The sequence below is a fragment of the Staurois parvus genome, unplaced genomic scaffold (genome assembly GCF_062004578.1).
Source record: "Staurois parvus isolate SC_StPar_1 unplaced genomic scaffold, SC_StPar_1.0 ptg001181l, whole genome shotgun sequence".
NCBI classification, from domain to species: Eukaryota; Metazoa; Chordata; class Amphibia; order Anura; family Ranidae; genus Staurois; species Staurois parvus.
The window spans coordinates 1823480-1838237 of NW_028318977.1; positions in this window are offsets into that span (position 1 = coordinate 1823480).

The window sequence follows — 14758 nt, forward strand, 5'->3', positions numbered from 1 at the left end:
CACAGCTCACTCCCCAGTATCCATGTCACCGGTGATATCCGCACTCCAGTACACACAGCTCACTCCCCAGTATCCATGTCACCGGTGATATCCACACTCCAGTACACACAGCTCACTCCCCAGTATCCATGTCACCGGTGATATCCGCACTCCAGTACACACAGCTCACTCCCCAGTATCCATGTCACCAGTGAGATCCACACTCCAGTACACACAGCTCACTCCCCAGTATCCATGTCACCAGTGATATCCACACTCCAGTACACACAGCTCACTCCCCAGTATCCATGTCACCGGTGATATCCGCACTCCAGTACACACAGCTCACTCCCCAGTATCCATGTCACCGGTGATATCCGCACTCCAGTACAGACAGCTCACTACCCAGTATCCATGTCACCGGAGATATCCGCACTCCAGTACAGACAGCTCACTACCCAGTACCCATGTCACCAGAGATATCCGCACTCCAGTACACACAGCTCACTCCCCAGTATCCATGTCACCGGTGATATCCGCACTCCAGTACACACAGCTCACTCCCCAGTATCCATGTCACCGGTGATATCCGCACTCCAGTACACACAGCTCACTCCCCAGTATCCATGTCACCGGTGATATCCGCACTCCAGTACACACAGCTCACTCCCCAGTATCCATGTCACCGGTGATATCCGCACTCCAATACACACAGCTCACTCCCCAGTATCCATGTCACCAGTGATATCCGCACTCCAATACACACAGCTCACTCCCCAGTATCCATGTCACCAGTGATATCCGCACACCAGTACACACAGCTCACTCCCCAGTATCCATGTCACCAGTGATATCCACACTCCAGTACACACAGCTCACTCCCCAGTATCCACGTCACCAGTGATATCCGCACTCCCGTACACACAGCTCACTCCCCAGTATCCACGTCACCAGTGAGATCCACACTCCCGTACACACAGCTCACTCCCCAGTATCCATGTCACCAGTGAGATCCACACTCCAGTACACACAGCTCACTCCCCAGTATCCACGTCACCAGTGATATCCGCACTCCAGTACACACAGCTCACTGCCCAGTATCCACGTCACCAGTGAGATCCACACTCCAGTACACACAGCTCACTCCCCAGTATCCACGTCACCAGTGATATCCGCACTCCAGTACACACAGCTCACTCCCCAGTATCCACGTCCCCAGTGATATCCGCACTCCAGTACACACAGTTCACTCCCCAGTATCCACGTCACCAGTGATATCCACACTCCAGTACACACAGCTCACTCCCCAGTATCCATGTCACCAGTGATATCCGCACTCCAGTACACACAGCTCACTCCCCAGTATCCATGTCACCAGTGATATCCGCACTCCAGTACACACACCTCACTCCCCGGTATCCATGTCACCAGTGATATATACACTCCAGTACACACAGCTCACTCCCCAGTATCCATGTCACCAGTGATATCCGCACTCCAGTACACACAGCTCACTCCCCAGTATCCATGTCACCAGTGATATCCGCACTCCAGTACACAACTCACTCACCAGTATCCATGTCACCAGTGATACATACACTCCAGTACACACAGCTCACTCCCCAGTATCCATGTCACCGGTGATATCCGCACTCCAGTACACACAGCTCACTCCCCAGTATCCATGTCACCGGTGATATCCGCACTCCAGTACACACAGCTCACTCCCCAGTATCCATGTCACCGGTGATATCCACACTCCAGTACACACAGCTCACTCCCCAGTATCCATGTCACCGGTGATATCCGCACTCCAGTACACACAGCTCACTCCCCAGTATCCATGTCACCAGTGAGATCCACACTCCAGTACACACAGCTCACTCCCCAGTATCCATGTCACCAGTGAGATCCACACTCCAGTACACACAGCTCACTCCCCAGTATCCATGTCACCGGTGATATCCGCACTCCAGTACACACAGCTCACTCCCCAGTATCCATGTCACCGGTGATATCCGCACTCCAGTACAGACAGCTCACTACCCAGTATCCATGTCACCGGAGATATCCGCACTCCAGTACAGACAGCTCACTACCCAGTATCCATGTCACCAGAGATATCCGCACTCCAGTACACACAGCTCACTCCCCAGTATCCATGTCACCGGTGATATCCGCACTCCAGTACACACAGCTCACTCCCCAGTATCCATGTCACCGGTGATATCCGCACTCCAGTACACACAGCTCACTCCCCAGTATCCATGTCACTGGTGATATCCGCACTCCAGTACACACAGCTCACTCCCCAGTATCCATGTCACCGGTGATATCCGCACTCCAGTACACACAGCTCACTCCCCAGTATCCATGTCACCAGTGATATCCGCACACCAGTACACACAGCTCACTCCCCAGTATCCATGTCACCAGTGATATCCACACTCCAGTACACACAGCTCACTCCCCAGTATCCACGTCACCAGTGATATCCGCACTCCCGTACACACAGCTCACTCCCCAGTATCCACGTCACCAGTGATATCCGCACTCCAGTACACACAGCTCACTCCCCAGTATCCACGTCCCCAGTGATATCCGCACTCCAGTACACACAGCTCTCTCCCCAGTATCCACGTCACCAGTGATATCCGCACTCCAGTACACACAGCTCACTCCCCAGTATCCACGTCACCAGTGATATCCGCACTCCAGTACACACAGCTCACTCCCCAGTATCCACGTCACCAGTGATATCCGCACTCCAGTACACACAGCTCACTCCCCAGTATCCATGTCACCAGTGAGATCCGCACTCCAGTACACACATCTCACTCCCCAGTATCCATGTCACCAGTGATATCCGCACTCCAGTACACACAGCTCACTCCCCAGTATCCATGTCACCAGTGAGATCCGCACTCCAGTACACACAGCTCACTCCCCAGTATCCATGTCACCAGTGAAATTCGCACTCCAGTACACACACCTTACTCCCCGGTATCCATGTCACCAGTGATATATACACTCCAGTACACACAGCTCACTCCCCAGTATCCATGTCACCAGTGATATATACACTCCAGTACACACAGCTCACTCCTCTGTATCCTTGTCACCAGTGATATCCTTACTCCAGTACACACAGCTCACTCCCCAGTATCCATGTCACCAGTGATATCCGCACTCCAGTACACACCTCACTCCCCAGTATCCATGTCACCAGTGATATATACACTCCAGTACACACAGCTCACTCCCCAGTATCCATGTCACCAGTGAGATCCACACTCCAGTACACACAGCTCACTCCCCAGTATCCATGTCACCGGTGATATCCGCACTCCAGTACACACAGCTCACTCCCCAGTATCCATGTCACCGGTGATATCCGCACTCCAGTAGACACACCTCACTCCCCAGTATCCATGTCACCAGTGATATCCACACTCGAGTACACACAGCTCACTCCCCATTATCCATGTCACCGGTGATATCCGCACTCCAGTAAACACAGCTCACTCCCCAGTATCCATGTCACCAGTGAGTTCCACACTCCAGTACACACAGCTCACTCCCCAGTATCCATGTCACCAGTGAGATCCACACTCCAGTACACACAGCTCACTCCCCAGTATCCATGTCACCGGTGAGATCCGCACTCCAGTACACACAGCTCACTCCACAGTATCCATGTCACCGGTGATATCCGCACTCCAGTACACACAGCTCACTCCCCAGTATCCATGTCACCGGTGATATCCGCACTCCAGTACACACAGCTCACTCCCCAGTATCCATGTCACCGGTGATATCCACACTCCAGTACACACAGCTCACTCCCCAGTATCCATGTCACCGGTTATATCCGCACTCCAGTACACACAGCTCACTCCCCAGTATCCATGTCACCAGTGATATCCACACTCCAGTACACACAGCTCACTCCCCAGTATCCATGTCACCAGTGATATCCGCACTCCAGTACACACAGCTCACTCCCCAGTATCCATGTCACCAGTGATATCCGCACTCCAGTACACACAGCTCACTCCCCAGTATCCATGTCACCAGTGATATCCGCACTCCAGTACACACAGCTCACTCCCCAGTATCCATGTCACCAGTGAGATCCGCACTCCATTACACACAGCTCACTCCCCAGTATCCATGTCACCAGTGATATCCACACTCCAGTACACACAGCTCACTCCCCAGTATCCATGTCAGCAGTGATATCCGCACTCCAGTACACACAGCTCACTCCCCAGTATCCATGTCACCAGTGATATCCGCACTCCAGTAATCACAGCTCACTCCCCAGTATCCATGTCACCAGTGATATCCGCACTCCAGTACACACAGCTCACTCCCCAGTATCCATGTCACCAGTGATATCCGCACTCCAGTACACACACCTCACTCCCCGGTATCCATGTCACCAGTGATATATACACTCCAGTACACACAGCTCACTCCCCAGTATCCATGTCACCAGTGATATCCGCACTCCAGTACACACAGCTCACTCCCCTGTATCCACGTCACCAGTGATATCCGCACTCCAGTACACACAGCTCACTCCCCAGTATCCATGTCACCAGTGATATCCGCACTCCAGTACACACCTCACTCCCCAGTATCCATGTCACCAGTGATATATACACTCCAGTACACACAGCTCACTCCCCAGTATCCATGTCACCAGTGATATCTGCACTCCAGTACACACAGCTCACTCCCCAGTATCCACGTTACCAGCCATATCCACAATCCAGTAAACACACCTCACTCCCCAGTATCCATGTCACCAGTGATATCTACACTCCAGTACAAACAGCTCACTCCCCAGTATCCATGTCACCAGTGATATCCACACTCCAGTACACACCTCACTCCCCAGTATCCATGTCACCAGTGATATCTACACTCCAGTACACACAGCTCACTCCCCAGTATCCATGTCACCAGTGATATCCGCACTCCAGTACACACAGGTCACTCCCCAGTATCCATGTCACTGGTGATATCCGCACTCCAGTACACACAGCTCACTCCCCAGTATCCATGTCACCAGTGATATCCACACTCCAGTACACACAGCTCACTCGCCAGTATCCATGTCACCAGTGAAATCCGCACCCCAGTACACACACCTCACTCCCCGGTATCCATGTCACCAGTGATATATACACTCCAGTACACACAGCTCACTCCCCAGTATCCATGTCACCAGGGATATATACACTCCAGTACACACATCTCACTCCCCTGTATCCATGTCACCAGTGATATCCGCACTCCCGTACACACAGCTCACTCCCCAGTATCCACGTCACCAGTGATATCCGCACTCCAGTACACACAGCTCACTCCCCAGTATCCACGTCCCCAGTGATATCCGCACTCCAGTACACACAGCTCTCTCCCCAGTATCCACGTCACCAGTGATATCCGCACTCCAGTACACACAGCTCACTCCCCAGTATCCACGTCACCAGTGATATCCGCACTCCAGTACACACAGCTCACTCCCCAGTATCCACGTCACCAGTGATATCCGCACTCCAGTACACACAGCTCACTCCCCAGTATCCATGTCACCAGTGAGATCCGCACTCCAGTACACACATCTCACTCCCCAGTATCCATGTCACCAGTGATATCCGCACTCCAGTACACACAGCTCACTCCCCAGTATCCATGTCACCAGTGAGATCCGCACTCCAGTACACACAGCTCACTCCCCAGTATCCATGTCACCAGTGAAATTCGCACTCCAGTACACACACCTTACTCCCCGGTATCCATGTCACCAGTGATATATACACTCCAGTACACACAGCTCACTCCCCAGTATCCATGTCACCAGTGAGATCCACACTCCAGTACACACAGCTCACTCCCCAGTATCCATGTCACCGGTGATATCCGCACTCCAGTACACACAGCTCACTCCCCAGTATCCATGTCACCGGTGATATCCGCACTCCAGTAGACACACCTCACTCCCCAGTATCCATGTCACCAGTGATATCCACACTCGAGTACACACAGCTCACTCCCCATTATCCATGTCACCGGTGATATCCGCACTCCAGTAAACACAGCTCACTCCCCAGTATCCATGTCACCAGTGAGTTCCACACTCCAGTACACACAGCTCACTCCCCAGTATCCATGTCACCAGTGAGATCCACACTCCAGTACACACAGCTCACTCCCCAGTATCCATGTCACCGGTGAGATCCGCACTCCAGTACACACAGCTCACTCCCCAGTATCCATGTCACCGGTGATATCCGCACTCCAGTACACACAGCTCACTCCCCAGTATCCATGTCACCGGTGATATCCGCACTCCAGTACACACAGCTCACTCCCCAGTATCCATGTCACCGGTGATATCCACACTCCAGTACACACAGCTCACTCCCCAGTATCCATGTCACCGGTTATATCCGCACTCCAGTACACACAGCTCACTCCCCAGTATCCATGTCACCAGTGATATCCACACTCCAGTACACACAGCTCACTCCCCAGTATCCATGTCACCAGTGATATCCGCACTCCAGTACACACAGCTCACTCCCCAGTATCCATGTCACCAGTGATATCCGCACTCCAGTACACACACCTCACTCCCCAGTATCCATGTCCCCAGTGATATCCGCACTCCAGTACACACAGCTCACTCCCCAGTATCCATGTCACCAGTGATATCCGCACTCCAGTACACACAGCTCACTCCCCAGTATCCATGTCACCAGTGATATCCGCACTCCAGTACACACAGCTCACTCCCCAGTATCCATGTCACCAGTGAGATCCGCACTCCATTACACACTGCTCACTCCCCAGTATCCATGTCACCAGTGATATCCACACTCCAGTACACACAGCTCACTCCCCAGTATCCATGTCAGCAGTGATATCCGCACTCCAGTACACACAGCTCACTCCCCAGTATCCATGTCACCAGTGATATCCGCACTCCAGTAATCACAGCTCACTCCCCAGTATCCATGTCACCAGTGATATCCGCACTCCAGTACACACAGCTCACTCCCCAGTATCCATGTCACCAGTGATATCCGCACTCCAGTACACACACCTCACTCCCCGGTATCCATGTCACCAGTGATATATACACTCCAGTACACACAGCTCACTCCCCAGTATCCATGTCACCAGTGATATCCGCACTCCAGTACACACAGCTCACTCCCCTGTATCCACGTCACCAGTGATATCCGCACTCCAGTACACACAGCTCACTCCCCAGTATCCATGTCACCAGTGATATCCGCACTCCAGTACACACCTCACTCCCCAGTATCCATGTCACCAGTGATATATACACTCCAGTACACACAGCTCACTCCCCAGTATCCATGTCACCAGTGATATCTGCACTCCAGTACACACAGCTCACTCCCCAGTATCCACGTTACCAGCCATATCCACAATCCAGTACACACACCTCACTCCCCAGTATCCATGTCACCAGTGATATCTACACTCCAGTACAAACAGCTCACTCCCCAGTATCCATGTCACCAGTGATATCCACACTCCAGTACACACCTCACTCCCCAGTATCCATGTCACCAGTGATATCTACACTCCAGTACACACAGCTCACTCCCCAGTATCCATGTCACCAGTGATATCCGCACTCCAGTACACACAGGTCACTCCCCAGTATCCATGTCACTGGTGATATCCGCACTCCAGTACACACAGCTCACTCCCCAGTATCCATGTCACCAGTGATATCCACACTCCAGTACACACAGCTCACTCGCCAGTATCCATGTCACCAGTGAAATCCGCACTCCAGTACACACACCTCACTCCCCGGTATCCATGTCACCAGTGATATATACACTCCAGTACACACAGCTCACTCCCCAGTATCCATGTCACCAGGGATATATACACTCCAGTACACACATCTCACTCCCCTGTATCCATGTCACCAGTGATATCCGCACTCCAGTACACACAGCTCACTCCCCAGTATCCATGTCACCAGTGATATCTACACTCCAGTACACACAGCTCACTCCCCAGTATCCATGTCACCACTGATATCTGCACTCAAGTAAACACAGCTCACTCCCCAGTATCCATGTCCCCAGTGATATCCGCACTCCAGTACACACAGCTCACTCCCCAGTATCCATGTCACCAGTGATATCCGCACTCCAGTACACACAGCTCACTCCCCAGTATCCATGTCACCAGTGAGATCCGCACTCCAGTACACACATCTCTCTCCCCAGTATCCATGTCACCAGTGAGATCCACACTCCAGTACACACAGCTCACTCCCCAGTAACCATGTCACCAGTGATATCCGCACTCCAGTACACACAGCTCACTCCCCAGTATCCATGTCACCAGTGAGATCCGCACTCCAGTACACACAGCTCACTCCCCAGTATCCATGTCACCAGTGATATCCGCACTCCAGTACACACAGCTCACTCCCCAGTATCCATGTCACCAGTGATATCCACACTCCAGTACACACAGCTCACTCCCCAGTATCCATGTCACCGGTTATATCCGCACTCCAGTACACACAGCTCACTCCCCAGTATCCATGTCACCAGTGATATCCACACTCCAGTACACACAGCTCACTCCCCAGTATCCATGTCACCAGTGAAATCCGCACTCCAGTACACACAGCTCACTCCCCAGTATCCATGTCACCAGTGATGTCCGCACTCCAGTACTCACAGCTCACTCCCCAGTATCCATGTCACCAGTGATATCCGCACTCCAGTACACACAGCTCACTCCCCAGTATCCATGTCACCAGTGATATCCGCACTCCAGTACACACACCTCACTCCCCGGTATCCATGTCACCAGTGATATATACACTCCAGTACACACAGCTCACTCCCCAGTATCCATGTCACCAGTGATATCCGCACTCCAGTACACACAGCTCACTCCCCAGTATCCATGTCACCAGTGATATATACACTCCAGTACACACAGCTCACTCCTCTGTATCCTTGTCACCAGTGATATCCGCACTCCAGTACACACCTCACTCCCCGGTATCCATGTCACCAGTGATATATACACTCCAGTAGACACAGCTCACTCCCCAGTATCCATGTCACCAGTGATATCCACACTCCAGTACACACAGCTCACTCCCCAGTATCCATGTCACCGGTGATATCCGCACTCCAGTAAACACAGCTCACTCCCCAGTATTCATGTCACCAGTGAGTTCCACACTCCAGTACACACAGCTCACTCCCCAGTATCCATGTCACCAGTGAGATCCGCACTCCAGTACACACAGCTCACTCCCCAGTATCCATGTCACCAGTGAAATCCGCACTCCAGTACACACACCTTACTCCCCGGTATCCATGTCACCAGTGATATATACACTCCAGTACACACAGCTCACTCCCCAGTATCCATGTCACCAGTGATATATACACTCCAGTACACACAGCTCACTCCTCTGTATCCTTGTCACCAGTGATATCCTTACTCCAGTACACACAGCTCACTCCCCAGTATCCATGTCACCAGTGATATCCGCACTCCAGTACACACCTCACTCCCCAGTATCCATGTCACCAGTGATATATACTCTCCAGTACACACAGCTCACTCCCCAGTATCCATGTCACCAGTGAGATCCACACTCCAGTACACACAGCTCACTCCCCAGTATCCATGTCACCGGTGATATCCGCACTCCAGTACACACAGCTCACTCCCCAGTATCCATGTCACCGGTGATATCCGCACTCCAGTAGACACACCTCACTCCCCAGTATCCATGTCACCAGTGATATATACACTCCAGTACACACAGCTCACTCCTCTGTATCCTTGTCACCAGTGATATCCTTACTCCAGTACACACAGCTCACTCCCCAGTATCCATGTCACCAGTGATATCCGCACTCCAGTACACACCTCACTCCCCAGTATCCATGTCACCAGTGATATATACACTCCAGTACACACAGCTCACTCCCCAGTATCCATGTCACCAGTGAGATCCACACTCCAGTACACACAGCTCACTCCCCAGTATCCATGTCACCGGTGATATCCGCACTCCAGTACACACAGCTCACTCCCCAGTATCCATGTCACCGGTGATATCCGCACTCCAGTAGACACACCTCACTCCCCAGTATCCATGTCACCAGTGATATCCACACTCGAGTACACACAGCTCACTCCCCATTATCCATGTCACCGGTGATATCCGCACTCCAGTAAACACAGCTCACTCCCCAGTATCCATGTCACCAGTGAGTTCCACACTCCAGTACACACAGCTCACTCCCCAGTATCCATGTCACCAGTGAGATCCACACTCCAGTACACACAGCTCACTCCCCAGTATCCATGTCACCGGTGAGATCCGCACTCCAGTACACACAGCTCACTCCCCAGTATCCATGTCACCGGTGATATCCGCACTCCAGTACACACAGCTCACTCCCCAGTATCCATGTCACCGGTGATATCCGCACTCCAGTACACACAGCTCACTCCCCAGTATCCATGTCACCGGTGATATCCACACTCCAGTACACACAGCTCACTCCCCAGTATCCATGTCACCGGTTATATCCGCACTCCAGTACACACAGCTCACTCCCCAGTATCCATGTCACCAGTGATATCCACACTCCAGTACACACAGCTCACTCCCCAGTATCCATGTCACCAGTGATATCCGCACTCCAGTACACACAGCTCACTCCCCAGTATCCATGTCACCAGTGATATCCGCACTCCAGTACACACACCTCACTCCCCAGTATCCATGTCCCCAGTGATATCCGCACTCCAGTACACACAGCTCACTCCCCAGTATCCATGTCACCAGTGATATCCGCACTCCAGTACACACAGCTCACTCCCCAGTATCCATGTCACCAGTGATATCCGCACTCCAGTACACACAGCTCACTCCCCAGTATCCATGTCACCAGTGAGATCCGCACTCCATTACACACAGCTCACTCCCCAGTATCCATGTCACCAGTGATATCCACACTCCAGTACACACAGCTCACTCCCCAGTATCCATGTCAGCAGTGATATCCGCACTCCAGTACACACAGCTCACTCCCCAGTATCCATGTCACCAGTGATATCCGCACTCCAGTAATCACAGCTCACTCCCCAGTATCCATGTCACCAGTGATATCCGCACTCCAGTACACACAGCTCACTCCCCAGTATCCATGTCACCAGTGATATCCGCACTCCAGTACACACACCTCACTCCCCGGTATCCATGTCACCAGTGATATATACACTCCAGTACACACAGCTCACTCCCCAGTATCCATGTCACCAGTGATATCCGCACTCCAGTACACACAGCTCACTCCCCTGTATCCACGTCACCAGTGATATCCGCACTCCAGTACACACAGCTCACTCCCCAGTATCCATGTCACCAGTGATATCCGCACTCCAGTACACACCTCACTCCCCAGTATCCATGTCACCAGTGATATATACACTCCAGTACACACAGCTCACTCCCCAGTATCCATGTCACCAGTGATATCTGCACTCCAGTACACACAGCTCACTCCCCAGTATCCACGTTACCAGCCATATCCACAATCCAGTACACACACCTCACTCCCCAGTATCCATGTCACCAGTGATATCTACACTCCAGTACAAACAGCTCACTCCCCAGTATCCATGTCACCAGTGATATCCACACTCCAGTACACACCTCACTCCCCAGTATCCATGTCACCAGTGATATCTACACTCCAGTACACACAGCTCACTCCCCAGTATCCATGTCACCAGTGATATCCGCACTCCAGTACACACAGGTCACTCCCCAGTATCCATGTCACTGGTGATATCCGCACTCCAGTACACACAGCTCACTCCCCAGTATCCATGTCACCAGTGATATCCACACTCCAGTACACACAGCTCACTCGCCAGTATCCATGTCACCAGTGAAATCCGCACTCCAGTACACACACCTCACTCCCCGGTATCCATGTCACCAGTGATATATACACTCCAGTACACACAGCTCACTCCCCAGTATCCATGTCACCAGGGATATATACACTCCAGTACACACATCTCACTCCCCTGTATCCATGTCACCAGTGATATCCGCACTCCCGTACACACAGCTCACTCCCCAGTATCCACGTCACCAGTGATATCCGCACTCCAGTACACACAGCTCACTCCCCAGTATCCACGTCCCCAGTGATATCCGCACTCCAGTACACACAGCTCTCTCCCCAGTATCCACGTCACCAGTGATATCCGCACTCCAGTACACACAGCTCACTCCCCAGTATCCACGTCACCAGTGATATCCGCACTCCAGTACACACAGCTCACTCCCCAGTATCCACGTCACCAGTGATATCCGCACTCCAGTACACACAGCTCACTCCCCAGTATCCATGTCACCAGTGAGATCCGCACTCCAGTACACACATCTCACTCCCCAGTATCCATGTCACCAGTGATATCCGCACTCCAGTACACACAGCTCACTCCCCAGTATCCATGTCACCAGTGAGATCCGCACTCCAGTACACACAGCTCACTCCCCAGTATCCATGTCACCAGTGAAATTCGCACTCCAGTACACACACCTTACTCCCCGGTATCCATGTCACCAGTGATATATACACTCCAGTACACACAGCTCACTCCCCAGTATCCATGTCACCAGTGATATATACACTCCAGTACACACAGCTCACTCCTCTGTATCCTTGTCACCAGTGATATCCTTACTCCAGTACACACAGCTCACTCCCCAGTATCCATGTCACCAGTGATATCCGCACTCCAGTACACACCTCACAACCCAGTATCCATGTCACCAGTGATATATACACTCCAGTACACACAGCTCACTCCCCAGTATCCATGTCACCAGTGAGATCCACACTCCAGTACACACAGCTCACTCCCCAGTATCCATGTCACCGGTGATATCCGCACTCCAGTACACACAGCTCACTCCCCAGTATCCATGTCACCGGTGATATCCGCACTCCAGTAAACACAGCTCACTCCCCAGTATCCATGTCACCAGTGAGTTCCACACTCCAGTACACACAGCTCACTCCCCAGTATCCATGTCACCAGTGAGATCCACACTCCAGTACACACAGCTCACTCCCCAGTATCCATGTCACCGGTGAGATCCGCACTCCAGTACACACAGCTCACTCCCCAGTATCCATGTCACCGGTGATATCCGCACTCCAGTACACACAGCTCACTCCCCAGTATCCATGTCACCAGTGATATCCACACTCGAGTACACACAGCTCACTCCCCATTATCCATGTCACCGGTGATATCCGCACTCCAGTAAACACAGCTCACTCCCCAGTATCCATGTCACCAGTGAGTTCCACACTCAAGTACACACAGCTCACTCCCCAGTATCCATGTCACCAGTGAGATCCACACTCCAGTACACACAGCTCACTCCCCAGTATCCATGTCACCGGTGAGATCCGCACTCCAGTACACACAGCTCACTCCCCAGTATCCATGTCACCGGTGATATCCGCACTCCAGTACACACAGCTCACTCCCCAGTATCCATGTCACCGGTGATATCCGCACTCCAGTACACACAGCTCACTCCCCAGTATCCATGTCACCGGTGATATCCGCACTCCAGTACACACAGCTCACTCCCCAGTATCCATGTCACCGGTTATATCCGCACTCCAGTACACACAGCTCACTCCCCAGTATCCATGTCACCAGTGATATCCACACTCCAGTACACACAGCTCACTCCCCAGTATCCATGTCACCAGTGATATCCGCACTCCAGTACACACAGCTCACTCCCCAGTATCCATGTCACCAGTGATATCCGCACTCCAGTACACACACCTCACTCCCCAGTATCCATGTCCCCAGTGATATCCGCACTCCAGTACACACAGCTCACTCCCCAGTATCCATGTCACCAGTGATATCCGCACTCCAGTACACACAGCTCACTCCCCAGTATCCATGTCACCAGTGATATCCGCACTCCAGTACACACAGCTCACTCCCCAGTATCCATGTCACCAGTGAGATCCGCACTCCATTACACACAGCTCACTCCCCAGTATCCATGTCACCAGTGATATCCACACTCCAGTACACACAGCTCACTCCCCAGTATCCATGTCAGCAGTGATATCCGCACTCCAGTACACACAGCTCACTCCCCAGTATCCATGTCACCAGTGATATCCGCACTCCAGTAATCACAGCTCACTCCCCAGTATCCATGTCACCAGTGATATCCGCACTCCAGTACACACAGCTCACTCCCCAGTATCCATGTCACCAGTGATATCCGCACTCCAGTACACACACCTCACTCCCCGGTATCCATGTCACCAGTGATATATACACTCCAGTACACACAGCTCACTCCCCAGTATCCACGTTACCAGCCATATCCACAATCCAGTACACACACCTCACTCCCCAGTATCCATGTCACCAGTGATATCTACACTCCAGTACAAACAGCTCACTCCCCAGTATCCATGTCACCAGTGATATCCACACTCCAGTACACACCTCACTCCCCAGTATCCATGTCACCAGTGATATCTACACTCCAGTACACACAGCTCACTCCCCAGTATCCATGTCACCAGTGATATCCGCACTCCAGTACACACAGGTCACTCCCCAGTATCCATGTCACTGGTGATATCCGCACTCCAGT